Source organism: Cnephaeus nilssonii (genome assembly GCF_951640355.1).
Source record: "Cnephaeus nilssonii genome assembly, chromosome: 2".
NCBI lineage: Eukaryota > Metazoa > Chordata > Mammalia > Chiroptera > Vespertilionidae > Cnephaeus > Cnephaeus nilssonii.
Genome location: NC_137073.1, coordinates 29424691 through 29442861, shown reverse-complemented (window position 1 = coordinate 29442861; position 18171 = coordinate 29424691). Strand labels below are relative to the sequence as shown.

General features: G+C 47.0%; 1 protein-coding gene across 2 annotated transcripts in view; it reads left to right on the top strand.

Moving 5' to 3' along the window:
- Positions 1-18171, top strand: part of GALNT17 (polypeptide N-acetylgalactosaminyltransferase 17) — a 415865-nt gene that overhangs the window by 364151 nt on the left and 33543 nt on the right. The gene's annotated exons all lie outside the window — the stretch shown is intronic.

Sequence of the window (18171 nt, the reverse complement as noted above, 5' to 3'; positions counted from 1 at the left end):
AGTGTGGGGAGCGAGGAGGAGCGGTGGGGATGCAGAAAATGCTCCATCTCTAAGATGCACAAGTTCTCTGGAGCTGGGACCAAGAGGGGCGGGAATGCAGGTGTGTGTGGCCAGGGTGGGAGCCCGTCTTTATTTAAAATTTTAATATTTTGCTTGTCGTGGAGTTTTTACATCATCATCATTAAATACTGCATCATAATATTTATCTTGATTCCTGAGTTTTTGTGGCGCCCCTTAGATGCTGCGTGCAGAGTGCCTGGCTCGCCTCACTCTGGATTGGGGAGGTTTCCCAAAGTGGAGCTTTTGATGGTAATCTGGGAGAACTGCATCATAAAACCATAGGAAGGGGTCTTACCATGATGGCCTGCCTACCGACCTTTAAAAGGCAGACTGAGGTTAGACCATTTGTCCTGAGGGCCAGGAGAGTCCTGCAGTCAGCAGATGCATTTGGGGAGGGCTCCCCCGAAATCCATCTGAACCCGGAGTAAAGTGCTTTTCCCCAACAGGGAGGAAATGAATGCTGCCGGTATGTGTCACCTCATTATTTATTTATTTGGGGTGATTGGCGGTTCTCTCTGCTAATCTTCGTATAACATGCCTCATTGCCCTCTGAAGGCCCTGGAGAGGTGTCTTGTAGCATTTGTTTGGTTGAATTTGTTCTTGAAATCTGGTTGCTCATTAATCGCTCCCCTGGAAATACCAGGCAGAAAGTGAGTCATAATAGAGGCAAGTCTGCTGATGGCAAATCCGGGGCATACTTGGCATTTGCAGGTAAGAACCCAAGGAGAAAGCCCAGATTTTCTTTCCACTTGTAGCCCTGTGCTCAACTGCATCAAGAATTGGGAGGGTGGCAGCCCTGGGCAAGGCAGAAACAGAGGAGGGAAGCTTGTGGGTAGGGCCTACCCCCTGCTTGCAGGGGACACTGGCATCCTGGGGGCTCTCCCTTAGAAGGCTCCTTCCACTCCCTGCCTAGGTCTGAGGCTGCCAGGCCCACAAGCCTAGTCCTAGATACCACCCAGTCCCAGTCCCTACCCAGTCCTAGACCCTACCCAGTCCCAGTCTCTGCCCAGTCCTAGACCTCACCCAGTCCTAGTCCCTACCCAGTATAGATCTCACCCCAGTCCTAGACTCTCCTAGAATTGTGCCCCTAGGAAGAGCCCATGCCATCGCCACCCCCTTCAGGTGAGTGTGTTTTAACAGAGTCCTCAGAAGAGAGGACGAGCTCCCCAGCAATGTGCTGCCTTGGGCAGTGGGCAGAGTCATTGGCCAGAGTGGCTGTTTGGGTGGGTGGGTCTTCCCCAAGATCCCGGTGCACTGGCCCCTGCATTTTCGGCACTTTCCGTTAGACCTCTGGCCTGGACTTGCCCACGCCTTCGGCTGCACTCTCAGCATTGGCACCTCGCTCCATTTCATAGGCCACAGGATTGTTCGAAGGTGTCTTGGATCCTGTGGCCCTCACCTTGGGTAAAGCAGGAAGGCCAGTATATGCAGACTGCCAGCATTCAAATCCCAGCTCAGCCACGACCCAGCTGGATGGTTTGTGCTTGCGTCTTTATTTATAAAGGTGGCTGAGTGACAACACAGAGGTCAATGCCTTTGAAAGAGAAGTTTAATGTGTCTCACAGTTCCTCTAGAAATGAGGCCATAAGGGGAAACCCCAGGTTTGGTCAGAAGGTAGAAAAAGCAAGGGGGACACGTAGGCCAGAGCCTTCACTGGGGTTTCTACAGGGAAAGCAAGGCAGGGCAGGCAAGCAGCTTAGGACTGACTGGTTTGAATAATTCCAGCACACTTGTCCCACTTGCCTGGTGCCTGGCCCTGGGTGATTTAGGGCAGGGGGAATATTGGCTTGGTGAGTGAGAGTTAGATAAGGAGGTGGTTCAGAGTATACACTCTGGATCTCAGAGGAGAGGTGAACCAATTTGTCCAATTGTTTGGCCCTATGATTAATGGCTACCAAACAGATACAGAACCCAAGAAAATGTAGTTGGGACCTAGGTGTTTGGGCAATTTACTAAACTCTGCTTTTCCTCCATTTCTTTGTTTCTAAAGTGGGAGGATATTAGTACATTTCTCATAATGTGATTATCTCATTATGTGATTGAGTTAGTAAATGTAAAGAGCTTAAAACACAGTTAAGTGTTGGCTCTTATTACTTTGTTATTATTATAGTCATTGTATGGCTGAGGCTTTCCTTCGGAGCAGGTTTGGTGGGAGTAAGTGAATGAGAGAACCAGCAGAAAAGAGAAGGAGCCTGTGGTCAGAGTGGGTTTCCCAGTGTGGCCAGCGTGTAACTGTGGGAACAGGGGGTTGCTGTGGAGGATGAGGGTCAGTGGAGGTGGGCCAGCTGGGACATTGCTCCGCACTGGCTCCGTATGCAGCTCACCAATTAGAATCACACACAATGTCCCCATGCACAGCGGCATTTTAGGCCATCTGCTCCATCTGTGAAATCGTGGCACAAATGTGGCGTGCTGTAATAGATGAAGAGAGGGGCTGTCGCTTCCTTGGAGGGTTAGGAAAATGCTTACTGGAGAGGGTCCCTGGGCCTTGAAAGGCGAGTGGGATTTGGATGGGTCGAGAGGAGACAAGAGAGGACGGTCCTGGTGTGGTCGAAATGTGGACAGTCATTGAGGTTAGAATGGTCAGGAAGTCTAATAGGGATGGTGGGGGAGGCAAGTCTGAGAGTGGAGGCTTGGGCCAAAGTAACAGATGGAAAAAATGAAACAGGCCTTTTGATTTTTCTGGTTTGGTACTGCCCTCGGTGTATAGGTGAGGGCTGGAAGTCTGGATTCTGGCCCATGATGCTGTGTGAGGGATGAACATTGCTTAAAGGATTCCACAGAAAAAAGATTTGAGGAGACCCGAAGGGCATTGGGTGCTTTGATAAGACTCTTCTGTGGACAAAGCCAAGCCTAAGTGAAGCTCACACTCATCTCCAAGTCACACACCTGGGCCAAAGACTCCACTTTCTCCTGGGTGATCTGGGCTGTGCCCTCCAGTGTCCTGAGATGGCAGCTGTCCATCACCCTCATCAGGTTGGTGTCTCTAATCCACCACTGGAGGGTCTTGGGCACAGCTCAGCTTGCTCCAGCAGGAGACACTGATCTCCCTGTTACCTCTGTCATGAACACGAGTCGCTGTGAGAGGCCTGGGAAACACCAAAAGCCACCTAAACCGTAGCTTTCAGCTACTAAATGCTTGGTGAGCATGCACATGTTACCCCGGTATCCCCTAAGCACAGCGCACTTCCTGGTGCTGGTGAAGCGTTGCTCCTAGTGACCACGTGGAGCTTTTCGTTATTGCTTTACCCAGTTGAACCTCGGGTTAGTTCATGGAGGCCAAGGAGATGGTGGCTGATTACAGGGAAAACGCAGCCTTTTTCATGAATATATCTTTGGCACCATTTGCTCTGAGTAAGGATAATCATTTCTCACAGCCTGGAAACCATGTTATTTAGAAAATTAAGATAAGTGCAAAACAAAGCAAGATTGGGGAAAAATAACTTTAATCTTAGATTGCCAGAATGCTGACAGGAAGATAAATCATGCAACATTTTCCCCTGTGAGATTTGCATGAATGTGATTTTTTACAGTTACTCTTCCACTAGTGGTGGTTAATTTTCAAATCAGTCATTTAATAGTCTCTTGGCCTGGGAGAAAAGATGGAAATAGCCATGCAGACTTCGAGTTGCCGATGAAAATCAAGCACCTTTTGATTTTACCTTTTGGAAAACATCTTTGTGGAGACTTGAAAAACATATTCTAAATATTTTATTTTATTTTTAATTAGCCTCAGCCCCCAAACAAGGGTCCATGCATCTGCAAGGAGGCTGTGATAGAATCAAGGGGTCCATAAACTTGGTCAGGATATAAAATACATGCTGATGTTCTCTCATCTCAGGCTGGCATTGGTGATTGTTTCATTTATGAATGGAGACCACACATCTCCGTGCCGTTAGCCACACCTGCACTTCTGTCTCCAGCACTAATCACAGATGCATGCACATCATATCCCAGTTCTTGTGGATATCTTGAAATCTTAGGTACCCTCCTGTCTACTTTAATATTAAAGTGATCACACCCTCCTTAGATCTTGTTATGCAATGTGTTAAAGAAGTACGTGTTACTATATCATGACTTTTTATAATTTTGATAACTACATTTTGATACAATTGGGTTCGCTGTGATTCTGTGCATTTTGTTGTATTTAAAGCATTTTCATGACGAGAAGGGACCCATAGGCTGCAGGGGATGGCGCAGGTGTCCCTGGAATAAATGTTTAAGGCTCTCTGCCCAGCTCCAAACAAGAAGATTCCCGAACCCTGACAGAATGCAGATGCCCAGGCCCCTCCTCAAACCTGCAAAACCAGGATCTCAGGGACTGGAACCTGGGGCGTGTGTTTTTGAAAAGCTCCCAGGTGAGAAGGATGCAGTGAGCCCAGGCCAGAGGAAACCCCTCGCTTACATCAGCAGTTGCCAACCGATGGTCCGCGGAACACTGGTGGTCCGTGAGGTCCAAAAGGTTGGCGACCGCTGACTTAGATCATCTGTAGCCCAATAACCAGGGCCGCAGAATTGGGGGGTTGGCGGCACTGCTGAGAGGCTCCATTGTAGAGAGGCTTCTGGAAGTATGTGTGGTGGGAAAGAGTGTGGAACCTAAGGGGGGTCAAATGGCATTTGGACCCCACATAGTTCGTATCTCCCTGAGCCTCGGCTTCCTCATCTACAACTCGGGGAGGGCCTGCCTCACGGGCCTGTTGTGAGAACGAAATAAAATATCCTGGATCCCTTTGCAGAGTGACTGACACGTAGTTAGTCTCAGCTGCCACTTTCCAGGATGTTCCTGACTGTGAGGCAGCAGCGATTCCGAGGCTGAGAAGGGATGTGGTGGTTCCAGAATGGCAGCGAGACTTGGCTTCCAACGTTGCCCGGGCATTTCTCCTGCAGGTCACAGTGCAGCCGAGTGAGAGCAGCTGCTCCCAGGGTTCCCAGCGTCAGCTGTCCCCTGCCCCTCGGGATGGGGCTGCCATGTCCCCAGGAGGACCAGCTGTCTGCTGATGCCCGTTCGGTGATCCTGAGAGGACAGTGCCACTCCTGGCTGACCCCAGTCCTTGCATGGAACAAAGTGCCCCATTTTGCCGAAGCAGCCCCTTCCTGTCTGCAGGCGCTTTAAATCTCTTCTGTTTCTGAGAGGAAATTTAGCATGTTTTCCTAAAGCACACCTCCGAGATAATGACAGAAGGTGCTGTAGTTCCATGGGCAACTGACTGCCAAGTCCTTCAAGACGAGATTCTTTGAAGGAAGGTTTTCCTTTGCAGACCTTCTTCTAGAGTCTCTAGCATGTTCTATTGGTCAGTGCTAGCTGGGTTCCCCTAGGCAGTGTCATGTCATGAAATTCAGGGAAAATGTAGGAAGGATATTGTATTCGTCAGCTCGGGCTGCCGGAACAGAGCACCACAGCCTGGGTGGCTGGAACAAAAGAAATTTCTTTTCTCACAGTTCTGGAGGCTGGAAGTCCAAGGTCAGAGCTGGTTTTCTGTGACACCTCTGTCCTCCGCTTGTTGACGCCCGTCTTCTCTCTGTGTTCTCACAGGGTCTTCCCTCTGTCTGTGTGAGCCCTAATCTCCTCTTATTATCAGGACCCCTTTCACATTGGGTAGGGCCCCCCTTAATGACCTCAGTTAAACTTAACGCCCTCTTGAAAGGCCTTGTCCCCAAGTATCATCACATTCTGAAAGACTAGGGGTTAGGTCTTCAACCTATGAATTTTGGAAATACACAATTGAGCCCTGACATGATTTCTTTCTGCCCTCTAAGTACTTCTCATAGGATGCAGGGGTGGCGAGAAAATATAGGGGCACATGGCATCTGTTGGGAACATCAGACCTGATAAAATTCAATCATAGGATGGATTGTGCTTCAAATTCCCCAGGACAAAGGCCTCTGAAGGAACCCTAAGCTGACGGTTCTTTAAGCTTTCAGATCAATGCTTTTCAATGTTATTCTGTCTAAGAACTAACAAAACCCAACCCCACACACCCCAGGGTTCTTACAAAAGGAAAAAAGGAGAGTGCATTAAAGATAACACAGTGTCTTTCCTATGTTTTCTCTCAGCTAGACAGTGGGTAGACATATTTTGCTCAAGCCGGCTGGCTTTTTCACTGTGTTCTGTGAATGGGCAGTGTACGCACGCATTCCGTCTCCCGGGCTCTGTGGGAGCCAGGCTGCCAGCTGCTTGCAGCAGCAGAAGCCAGCAGGTGGGAGATGACATTTTAGCATTGTTCAAATAGGCCACGGGCCTGGACACAGTGTTCAGAGAGCACGAACAAAGCAGCACCGGGAAGAACTGTTTAAAAATTTAAAAGACCATTTCTCTTTATCAGCTTCGCTGCTGGCTACTATTCCAGCAATTTTCAAAACACGAAATTGGCCCCAAGCAGGGCAGAGAATAGAATGAGATGGGGCAGATCAGTGACATTTTCAATATTCAGGTGCAATAGCCAGCCTCCATGGAAGCTGAGGAATGAGTTGTTTTCTGGGAGAGAATCAGAAATATGATCACTGGATTGGAAAGAACCTCAGGGAGGCCAGTTGCTTCAGGACATCTAATCCATGCAAAGCATGGGATTCCTGGACACATTTTAAAGTTCTACACACTTAAAAGGCAAAATACAGGAGCGAGAGTAGCTGGGTCACTCTGGCCACTGGAACAAGCAAACCTCCAAATCTCAGTGACTTAACTGGGATTTTAGTAAAAAAACATTGAGGATATTTATGGTTGGCAGGTGGCCTTTCTTGTGGTTATGTGGGCCCTTGGTTTTTTCCATGTGTGGTTCTTCCACCTTCAACAGGTGACTTCCAAGGTCCCTGAGCAGTGGGAGGGAGGGTAGAGAAGGCACACCAGCTCCTCAAGCACATTAGACCTTGGGTGGCACACCTCCTCTAGGCTCACATGAGGAGTCTTCCAGCACACTTAGCTGCAAGGGAGGCTGGCATGTGGGTGCCCACCTTGCAGCCTGTGCCCCAGAGAAGTTGGCCCAGATTTTAGTTCTGTCGGGGACTAAATTAGAAGTTAGAGTTCAATGACAAGAATTGAGATTCGTCATTTTCTTAGTATCCCCTCCAGTTGTTAGGATTCTTTCCTGATCAAAGCCCCAATGTTTGCATTAAAAAATTAAAGAGATTGTGAAACCTACTGATGTTGTAACTCTTCAAGCTGCCAGCCTCCAGCTGCTGGCCCAGATTCCCTTAGGAGACTCATGGTTCTGAAGTTTCATTTTTGTGCCAAGACCCAAGCAAACCAAGATCTGTGTTTGTCTTTGCTCTGCTTTAAATTATCCAACATCCCCAAGAGCACTGCATCAAATGAAGGCCCAGAATTTCTGGTCTTCACTCTCCTATGGGATAGTTTCCTTACCCACAAGACCCCCACCCAGGTGCCTATTCACTGTCAGCCATTTGCCCCAAGTCCCTGGGCCCTGCTCCATTCTGCAACATGGAACATCATCTCTGTCCCTTTGCTGGCCTATAGCTCATCATCATTTTCAGAAATCCCCCACATCCCCCACGTCCATGGTATCTAACCTAATAACGAGCCTAACATTTTAAAAGTTAATTGACATTGTTACAGTTTATGCAAAAAGAACAGGCTGGTATGGAATCATCAGAAGGATTCTGTGGTGGCGTCAGTCTTGAAGGAAGCAGTGGGTGACCCAGCTCAGAAAGGCAGGACCAGGGTGCTCCCAATGCTTCAGCAACCCTGGCCATGAACCTTCTCTTTAACTAATTGACTGCCTGCAAGGGTTCCGGTGTCTTTCTATCTTTTGAGTGGAATGGTAGGTGGACTCACTTTCTGTTTAAATTTAACTTACTCTTTTTCTTTGCCGAGCCTGGGAACCTGAGTGTGTGTTCACTTATCACTGTGGTCCCCTGTGTGTAACTGTTGACAGGGGAAGCAAGTGGATCATGCTCCTCCTCTCGGTTGCAGGAGAAATGAAAACCTTCCTACACCTGGACACTGCTTCTTCATGATCTTCTACCACCAAGGCAGTGTGTTGGTGATGCCGTTCTGGTTAGGGATGTCCAAATCTGCTATGTATGGATGGCGACAGGTTGGAGGCCTAGTACGCTGCCCAATTCCTGGAGCTCCTACAGGAACTGGAGAGGAAGAGCATGAGTGACAACTTCTCATGTCCTCTGTTGATGCCTTTTCTTTCCCTAGTGGACCGACTGCCCACATGGACTCCAGGTTAGGGCAGCTGAGCAGGGACGGAACCCAGAAACCCACACCTCCTTTTTCTGTGAGCCTCTCACCCCCAGTGCTGCAGGAATTCCAGATGGTGCTTGGGTCCCTCTGAGTTTCTCCTAAGTGATTGTCCTTAGTCTCTGAGCCTCCATGAATGCCCAACACCACCTTCTACTCTAGGAAATCCTTGGCCCTGACCCTCTGGGAGAAAGTAAGAGGGCTGTGGATCTGCCCAGCCAGGTAGGGTAGAGCCCAGCCCACCAGAGAGCCCACATCCAATAGCAGGTCTCTACCTTGGGCAAAAGCCTGAATGTGCACAAAGGGGCTCATGGTACCTGGATGGTGAGACCTGCAACCGTGCACCAGAATCAGCAGGCCTCACTCTCACCACAGTCATCAGGTCATCATCTCCAGCTGTCCCTCCCACGGGCATCACACAGAAGTCACTGTGTCGTCACTGCTCGAGACACGGCTCACTTCACAGCTGCACTTATGGTCAGCCATTAATAGCTAACTTGGTGTGTTTTTTCCAGCATTTACTGTGAGCCGTCATTGTGCTATTAGTGGCTGAACAAAAGTGCACGTTAGTTACCCTATTTCTTTCTCACAACAACCCTCAGATCAGATGTTCTAAGTTATCAGCTGCACTTCAAGGCTGAGGAAACCAAAGTTCGGGGATGAGAGTAGTCAGGCTGCCATGTGAACCCAGTGCTCCTCATGTAACACGGACCTTTCATGATTCCATGCTCTACAGTTGCCCAGAAATTGCCTTTGGGAAGCATAGAGCCAGTGGGCCCAAAAGGACATTGGCACTCTCTTCTGAGCGGTGCCTTAGAGGGTCCTCATGCCCACTTCCTGTCTGCAAAGATGGTTCCTGCCCTCCCTTCGCCAGCTCTCACCACCATGCCTCTCTCTCGACTTCCCAGCTCTCCCATTGCTTTTGGCTCTGTCTTGGCTTCAGATCCTGGTCTTGGGTGCCTGCACCTGACCGCTTGTTATGTGGGGTTTTTTCAAGTTCAGCATCTACCAGGGTATCTCCCCTGATCCAGACTTTGGTATGTACCCTCTGACTCCAAACTTTGTGACCTTGAGTGGGGGGTCTTCACATCTCTATCCCCAATGAGGAGGGAGACTGGGCCTCCCCTGGGGAAGAGAGCAGGGTAGATAAGTTGCCAACCAACATTCTCTTCAAGGCATGGCTCAGGCAGGCCCTCTTGGCTGCATTGTAATGAATGGAAGGTGGTTACTAGTATTAGATGATGGCCAATGGCAGATGCTTCATGTGGTGGGCTGATTAGTCCTGGCTTTGTCCTAGTCGTAGTCCCAAACTTCCGACAACCCTGCAGCCACTATTCCCTTCTGCAGATTTCTGGAAATGATAATTGGCAAGGCCTTTTATTTAGCCCTGACTACGTTGGTTTCAGGGAGGGAGCTTGGGCACTAGAGAGATCGATCACCTTTGAGGGCCTTTGAACCATGGTGATAGGATGCACTCTGATGCATGAGGACATTCCGGTTTCCTCCCAGGTCTCTGTACATGATCACAAAGCTCTGGCCCTTTGGTGTTAAAAACACAATTAAATATCGTTCATTTTTCTCCTTTGGTTAAGCACGGTTCACCTGTAATTGCACCCTACCAGTTCCTCTTTAATCCTAGGCAAATGAAGACTAACTGACAGGAGAACATGGGTGCACAGGTCAGGAAATGAAGTCCCCTCTTCTGGCTGCTTTCTCATCAAGGTTCCAAAGCGATCTTCAGCACTTGCCTAGAATTCTAATTTTAAGCTCTAATGAAAGAGCAAAGACAGACCCCTGTCTAAATTATCTTTCTATTCCTGGCAGCATTTAGCTCTGTGCTCTGATCTTAGTAAATATGTGCGAGGTATTGAATGGAATGACTGAAGAAGGTGAATTATTTACAAGTTAAAGGCATCAATCAGGCTGGATGCAAAGACAGGTAACATGCTTATCACCTACTTAGTTGGAGCTACTCTTGCAAAAGGAAGGACTGTCCAAAGGAAGGAGTTAGTGAACAGGGCAGAGGTAGGAGGACAGAACAGGAGCACAGGACGCTGACATAGGGAACTCACTCATAAGTGGTCGGGAAAGAGGGAGTGGAGGGAAAGAGACGAAGGCAAAGAAGTAAGGGAAGTCAGGGCCCAGCTGACCTAAAAGTGGGGTACTTTGGACTATTTTCCTAACACAGAGGCCCAGGCCCTCTCTGACAATATCATGCTGTAAGGCAGGGGTAAATTTTAAACTGGTGAGCATAGACCCAGTAATATTCCACCTTCCCCCCAATATTATCTTTTTAAGTGCAAAAGCAATGGCAACAAAAATCAAAAGAAGCAAGCTCTCCCAATACTTCTTCCAGGCTCGATAAATCAAGCTGTTTTCCCCGTGCACGTCTCCCCTCCTCTGAATCACATGTCTCTTACAGACTTCATTTTAATTCCTCATCTGGTATTAAGAGAAATGACTGGCATCGACTGGCAAGAGAATCCAGGTACTTAAGCGTTCTTGTCATTGTGGTAGCTAAACTGAGATATGTCTTGAGGTCCATATTTGTAAATCCCCACTTCTGAGAAACAGTAATAAATAAAGCAGAAGAATTAAAATTGAATTCTCACAAAAGGACTGTAGGAGCAAAGCCATTACGTGATCGTCCAATTTCGTGGGATAGAATGTGCATCTAAACTGGGAAAAGCCAGCTCGCTGTCTCCAGCATGGCAGAGGGGGTGCTGAGGACCAGGGCCATCTCTGGGGGCCCTGATCTTCAGGAGGGTGAGCCCAGGCCTCTGGGAGGTGGGTTACCAGGTAGTCCCTAAAATGATTGGGAGGATGTGAGTAACAAATCAGATGTTCTCTTAGCCAGAAATCGGTGTTGCTTTGAACAGATTTTACCAGCAGACAAAAGGCTTAAATTTGCCTGCACTTGGATTACTGAATGGAGTTGTTTCTGTGTTGAATGTTCCTCTGATGTTGTTTTTAACAATGTAAATGGGTTTAAATAGTTTCTGAAGTGACTTAAATCTGCTATCAGGAAGGATTCCTGTCCCTGGAAGGAGATGGCTGAGAGACTCCCAAGGGGCAGGGCTTCCCTCACCCCCCCAGGGGAAGGAGAGGAGAGGCCCCACCCAGGACAGGACTTCCAGGTTCTGTGGGTCAGGTACACAGGTCAGGCCTTGAAAGGAGGTCATAGGAGGGAGGATGCTGGGGTTGAAGGCCAGGTGCCTCCACTTCTCCTTAGGGGGTGGCCTTGAGGGCTACAGGAGTCCCTGTGGCCCCAGAACACCTCATTACCCAGGATGTCTGGAGCTGCTGGTCACAAACCACAGGAAGCCATCAGAGCGTTTATTTAATTCTGGGCTCTTTGACTTCCCTCCCCTCATCTTTTTTTAAAGGGGTAAACTTTTTTTTTTTTCTTATACTCCAAATCTCCATGACAAAATATAGAGAAAAATATAGAGAAAATTGTGTTTTCTTCTCTCCTGAGAGGTGTCAGTGAAATTTCCTGTCCCTTTTGGTATGTGAATTGGGAAGAAAGCTCACTGAACAAACTGGAGGCCTTCATAGAGAAGGTTTATTTCTTGTGCCCCTTTCTGGCTGTCTCACCAGTTTTAACTCCCTTGGAATTCTCCCATTTGAGTGTCAGTATTTGTCATTCTTTCATCTAATCAATGAAAGAAAGTCCAAACCTAGAAAGAAACTTTATAAGAGTTTATCTGAGCCAAATCTGAGGACATGCCAGGAAGCAAGATTTCAGTGGATTGAGAAAATGCTCCAGAGAATGGCCATTTGGCAGGTTACTTTATACTTCAGAATCAACGGATAAAACGGAAGGGGGGATTCATGAAATCCATTGGTGGTAGGTTAAGGAGGCAGGAGAAAGTGACGAGGGAAATCTCAAGGATTTGATTAAAAAGGAAAATGGAGAATCACATACTTGTTTTCATTGGTGGGTACTGGATAGTTAACATTTAACATGTACAGCATATAGAGATGGTGTGCAGGCAGCAGGATAATAATGAAGGGTTTCATGGTCTTGTGCTCTAGTGACAGCCGTTGTGCCTTGAGGGGTCTGGAAAAGAAGATTACTCTGGTGTTTCAAAGGTATGTTATCCTAGATGCGTAAGAACAATGTACTAGAGTCTAGACTCGTGTAGGGTAAAGATTGACCTTTGCTTAGGAAGCTGGAGGCCTGGGAGGGGACTACCCGCTGTGGCCTGCCAAGTTAGGAATTTATGATCAGAGCAGCATATGTGGTTACTCTCGGTCACTGAGCTTGTCAGGTCTGCTATGTAGTTCCTTTTATGTTCATAAGAGAAAAACTATACATAACTTGTGAGGATAACATAGCTCATGAATAGTGACATCTGTAAGACATCAGAGTAGGACTCTGCATCATTATTGGGTAGACTTCGGACTGCAGAGTTGCTTCGCTAGCTTTGTCTGAGAGACCTGGCTGGACAGTGTGGGGCACCCATAGTTACCACTGGAGAAGTTACAGACCTTGTGAGTGAGGATGGTGTAGAGGAGAAAAATCTTTACCCTTCTAGGATCTCAGTTGGGGCCCCTGTAACAAAAGATAAATTAACAAGAGAAAATCCAACAGATATTTATTAAAATGCATATCTTATATATACCTGGGAGAAACTCAGAAAGGAGTAACTTAAAGGGGTAGCTTAGAATTGGGGTGTGGAGGACACCAGTTAGCTGAGTCACCATTATTATCATTACTCCCAGGCTAGATTTCCATCCCCACGGTCTCCTTATGCTTTCTGAGAAGAGGATGTGCTGGATTGTTTCTAGAAGGTTTCTCCACGACCAAGCACTGAATTCACGGGCCAGACTGGCATGCCAATGAGCTGCACTGGCTCTTCCAGACTACCAGTCTCCCCTCAGATGTCCAGGCCGTGTCTGAAGTGCATGTGTGGACTATGCCCTCCAGAGACCTGGCCACCACTCTCCCTCAGATATGCTCCTCTCCCTCAGATATGCTCCTCTCAGCTCCCTTCTCCTGTCTCTCCCCACTCAGCCCCCTGGTGAGTGAGGAAGACCAGCATCTCAGACCAAAGCAGCATTGTGCTTTCTACTCCATACATATGCCCTACAGCCCCTCCATTCATTAATACATTCACATTGTCATTCGAACAAGAATTTATCAGGTACTTACTTGTGTGCCAGGCACAGTGCTCATGGAGCTAGCAGCTAAAGAAGAGAGAAGGTAATGTGCTCACAAATTCACAGCTGTGGTAAGTGCTATATGAAGGTGTGATGGGGGCTCTGACTTTCTAGGGGGGCCTCCCTGAGGAAGCAATGATTGAGCTAAAGGCTAAAGTAGGAATTAACTAGGTGGAGAATGGAGGAGTGCAAGGCAGGGGGATAAAAAGATTTTGAAGCTGGAAGGAGTGTGGCACCCGGAAGAATAGAAAGCAGGATTGTTGGGGGAAGTGCAGTGATGATGCTGGTGGGGCAAGGAGATGCAAGTCCTTGAAGGCCACAGTCAGATTTGGGGCTTCATTCTCAGAGTAGTGAGAGCCAGGAAGTGTTCCGAGGCATGGCGTGATCAGATCACACCACCTGCTGCTGCGTGGAGGTTGGACGGATGGAGCTGTGGAGAGGTGGTTGCTGTGGCCTAGGTGGCAGCTTAGAGTGATGGTGGAGGAGGAGGTGGTTTGGTGGTCATGGCGGGTGTGATGGGAAGTGAGTGGAGGTGAGCCATGGGGAGGAGTCACCATCTGCAGGACTTGGTGGTGGACTGGCCAGTGCTGAGGAATGGAGTGCTCAGGAGAGCACCAGGGATTCTTTCTGGCTCCTGCTGCTTCCTGTTCAATTTGAATGATTGTGGTGCGGGGTGGGGAGAGGACTCTGGGCTTCCTCCTGTAACAGCATCTGAGGCTCTTTCCAAAATTGCAATGCCCCCGGGGGTGCTTGGAGCATCTCTGAAAAGTGGCTTTCACGTAATCATGGCTCTCAATGGCAGAGTTGAAAATTCTCACTAGGCCCAAACCTCCTCATTCCTGAATACTTCCCACTGCCCATGATAAACAGCTGGTCTCCTAAAATGGGGAGATAAGACTTGACCTTGAATATTTGAATTCTTATAGTGGTTTCCAAAGTGGGCCACACAAGAAAATCCACTGGGGTACAAGAGGAATATAATAATGCTTCCCTTTTCATATCATTTTCAATTTCTATATATATGTTAATTTATCATGTGTAAAATATATTAGTACAGTAGCATGTGCATATAATTTAAAATGGATAAACTAAACATATTGAAGGATATGCTTTAATTTTTTTCCAGAGGAGAATGAATATCAAAAACATTTGGAGGCCACTGCCTACAAGAATAGATGATATAAGCAAACCAGTCACATTGGTTCTGACTCCTTGGCGTCCCCCACAGCTTTTCACCTGCACCTGGCAGTGGCTTCAGGCTCCCACTGAAGAGAGACTTTCCTCCCTTTCTGACCTCAGTGACAGAGGCCCTGGGAGAGCGTGGTCTGGGCAGCACCTGGCACATTAGATGCCCTGCCTCTTGTCAACACCTGGAACCACTACCAGGCTGAACCGGCTTTGGCCAGGCACATCCTAGCTTCTTTCAGCCCCTATGATATAGAGTCATAACACCATAGCCTCAGAAAAGCCCTAGGCTAGTGGTTCCCAAACCTGGTTACACATCACAACATAAAAAGTGGGGGAACTCTTTAAACACCCAGCTCCGCCCCTGGAGAATTAGATTCTTAGGTCTGAGGTGGGACCCAGACATTTATAATTTTAAAAAACTCTCTTAGTGATTCAAAGGCACAGCCAGCCTTTGGAACCAGCAATGTAAGACAATTTTTCATCCTGTCCTTGAAGGAAAGATGGGAGACTTCAACTGAGAAAGTATAGAGGACAATCAGGGACAATTGACGAGTCTGAGATCCAGGGGTAATTCTGGGAATACCAAATTTTCCTAGTTTGATAACAAACTTAAGGCTCTAAGGAGTTAGTGAAATATTTATTAAATGGTATGAGTTGAATGAATGAAAGAAACATGCATCAGATGGAATTAAACCAGCACACCCTTGAAGTCTCTCTCTCTCTCTCTCTCTCTCTCTCTCTCTCTCTCTCTCTCTCTCTCTCTCTCGGAGATACCAACACCACCCGCCCACTGGCATCCCTCTCCCATAGTGTCCTCTTCTTCTTCCAGGGCATCAATTGTTCTGAAGCAGAAGAGATTTGTTTTGTCTAAGACTTCTTAGGACCTAGAGTCTTGTGATTCTCTCTCTCTCTCTCTCTCTCTCTCTCTCTCTCTCTCTCTCTCTCTCATTTGTTTGTTTGTTTGTTTCCTTTCTTACCTATCTCCTCATCTCCCTCCCCCTTTGGAAACTATCAGCTTGTTTTCTTTATTTATGGATCTGTTTCTGTTTTGTTTTGTGTATTTATTTGTGTCTGTTTTTGTTCACATATAAGTGAAATCATATGGTATTTGTCTTTCTCTTTTTGACTTACTTCACTTAGCAAAATACCCTCTAGATCCATTCATGTTCTTGCAAATGGCAAGATTTCATTCTTTTTTATGACTGAGTAGTATTCCATTGTACATATGTACCACATCTTATTTATCCACTCATCTATCAGTTGACACCCAGGTTTCTCCAGACAGAGAGGGACTGTGATGATGTTATAGGAATCTGGGCCAGTGCCTACCATGGTAATTCACTCTCTTTTCTGGGTCCAACAGAGTCTGAGAGCCCCTTGCCCCACCCCAGACTATACATGAAGAGCCGAGTGGCTGTGAGTTGGTTCTCACTGAGCATGCCAGCTCATATCCACATGCCAGAGCCCAGCACAGGAAGCCAGGTTCCTGCCACACAAGACAGGAATGTTTCATTGCCTGCTTCTCGGCCTGGGACATCATCGCTCCCTTGTCATTTAAGAGATTTGGGATCTGACACAGGGTGCAACCTGGCTCCTCTTCCCTTCTCACCTCTACTCCTAACAAGGCCACTTGAGCCTTCTCGTGAGCATAATCGCACTGGGGGCTTTGGAGCAATACTGACCTTGGTCTGGACAGCTTACCGAGGATTGGCACCAAATAGGCCTGGTTGCAGGTTCTGTTCCCACTTGGTGGCTCTGTTCTTGGAACTGGGTTCCTGGCTTTTGCTGAGGCTTTTCATATACCTGCACCTGTGATCCGTGCTTGTACCCACCCCTTCTTGGCTTTCCTCAGTCGTCCGGAACCTCCCCAACCCGGAATCCAACCCTGGAATTTCTTTTCTCCATCTCTCTGTGGACTTATTTATCTGCCTATTGGTTTATTTACTTTGTCACAGCTTTGTTGAGATACTCACATACCATTATAATTCACCCATTTAAAGTGTACAACTCAGTGGCTTTTTAGTATATTTAGAGTTGTACAATGATGAACACAATTTTAGAACATTTTGTTCACCCTAAAAAGAAACGTCATACCTACCAGCAGTCTTTCTACCTTTCTCCAAACCCATCCCCAGTCCTAGGCAACCATCAATTTACTTTCTGTCTCTATGGATTGTCTTACCCTAGACTTTTCATGTAAATGGAATCATACAATATATGGTTCTTTGTGGCATCTTTCATTTAGCATAATGTTTTCAAGGTTCATTCATATCATAGCATGTATCAGAATTCCATTTATTTTTACTGCTAAATAATATCCCATTGTATGGATATATCACATTTGTTTATTCATTCATCAGTTGATGAACATTTGTGTAATCCAAGGTCATGAAAATATGCTCTTGTATTTTCTTCTAAGAGTTCTACAGTTTTAGCTCTTACATTAAGTCCTTGATCCATTTACAGTTAATTTTTGTAGAGGTAGTGGCCCAAAGGCATTCTTTTGCAGTTGTCCAACATAATTAAAAGACTATTCTTTCCCCCGCACTGAATTGTCTTGGCACCCTTGTTGAAAGCTGAGTCTTTAGATCAGTTTGGGGAGTATTGCCATCCTAACAATATTAACTTTTCTCATTGGTGAACAGGAGTGTCTTTTCATTTATTCCCTGAATCTTTTAAAAAAATATTTATTTATTGACTTGAGAGTGAGGGAGGGAGGGATAGAAGAAAGAAGAGAGGGAGAGAGAGAGACAGAGACAGAGAGAGAGAGAGAGAGATCAATTTGTTGTTCCACTTATTTATGCACTTATTGGCTGTTTCTTGTATGTGCCCTGACCAGGGATCAAACCCACAACCTTGGCTCATTCTAACCAATCTAGCTACCCAGCCAGAGCCCCCTGAATATTGAAACTATCAAATGCCACATAACTGTGGAACTCTGTGTCTTTCCTCACCCCTAGAAATTCAGCTGCCTTGTTTAACCCTGCAGGGTGTCTTGCCCCTATTCCCCACAGATCTTTTGCAATATTTTGCCTCCCTGACTTGGCTTCCTTCTAATGGGTCTGTCTCAACCCAAGGGAATACCTAGTTATCAGGTTCCAAATCAAACTAGTCTGAACCACCACTGTCTACAAATCCCTTAGCTCACTGTCTCCTCATTGAAGGCATGAGCAGTGAGAGAGGATTCTTGGTGATGAGGAGAATGTTCCAGAGATATATGATTTCCCTGTGATATAACCAGATTTGGGAAATAGAAACAGAGGATCACACACATATGAATTGTGCCACCAAATTTAATCAATAAAGGCCCAGGAGAAGTGGACAATTACTCAAGGATGCAGGTTTCCGGGAGACTAAAGGTAGAATGGCTTGAAACGACCCCGTCTGGAATGAGCATACTTTGTGCTGACCTGAGTTAGTTCACCAGCACACTGTCATTTTCGGGGAGTACACAGGAGCTCACAGCAGGACATCTCACAGGTCCCTGAAATTTCTCTGTCTTCTTCCTCCTTTCCCAAGAAGCAGGACATTTCACTTTCACAAATTAATCCTCT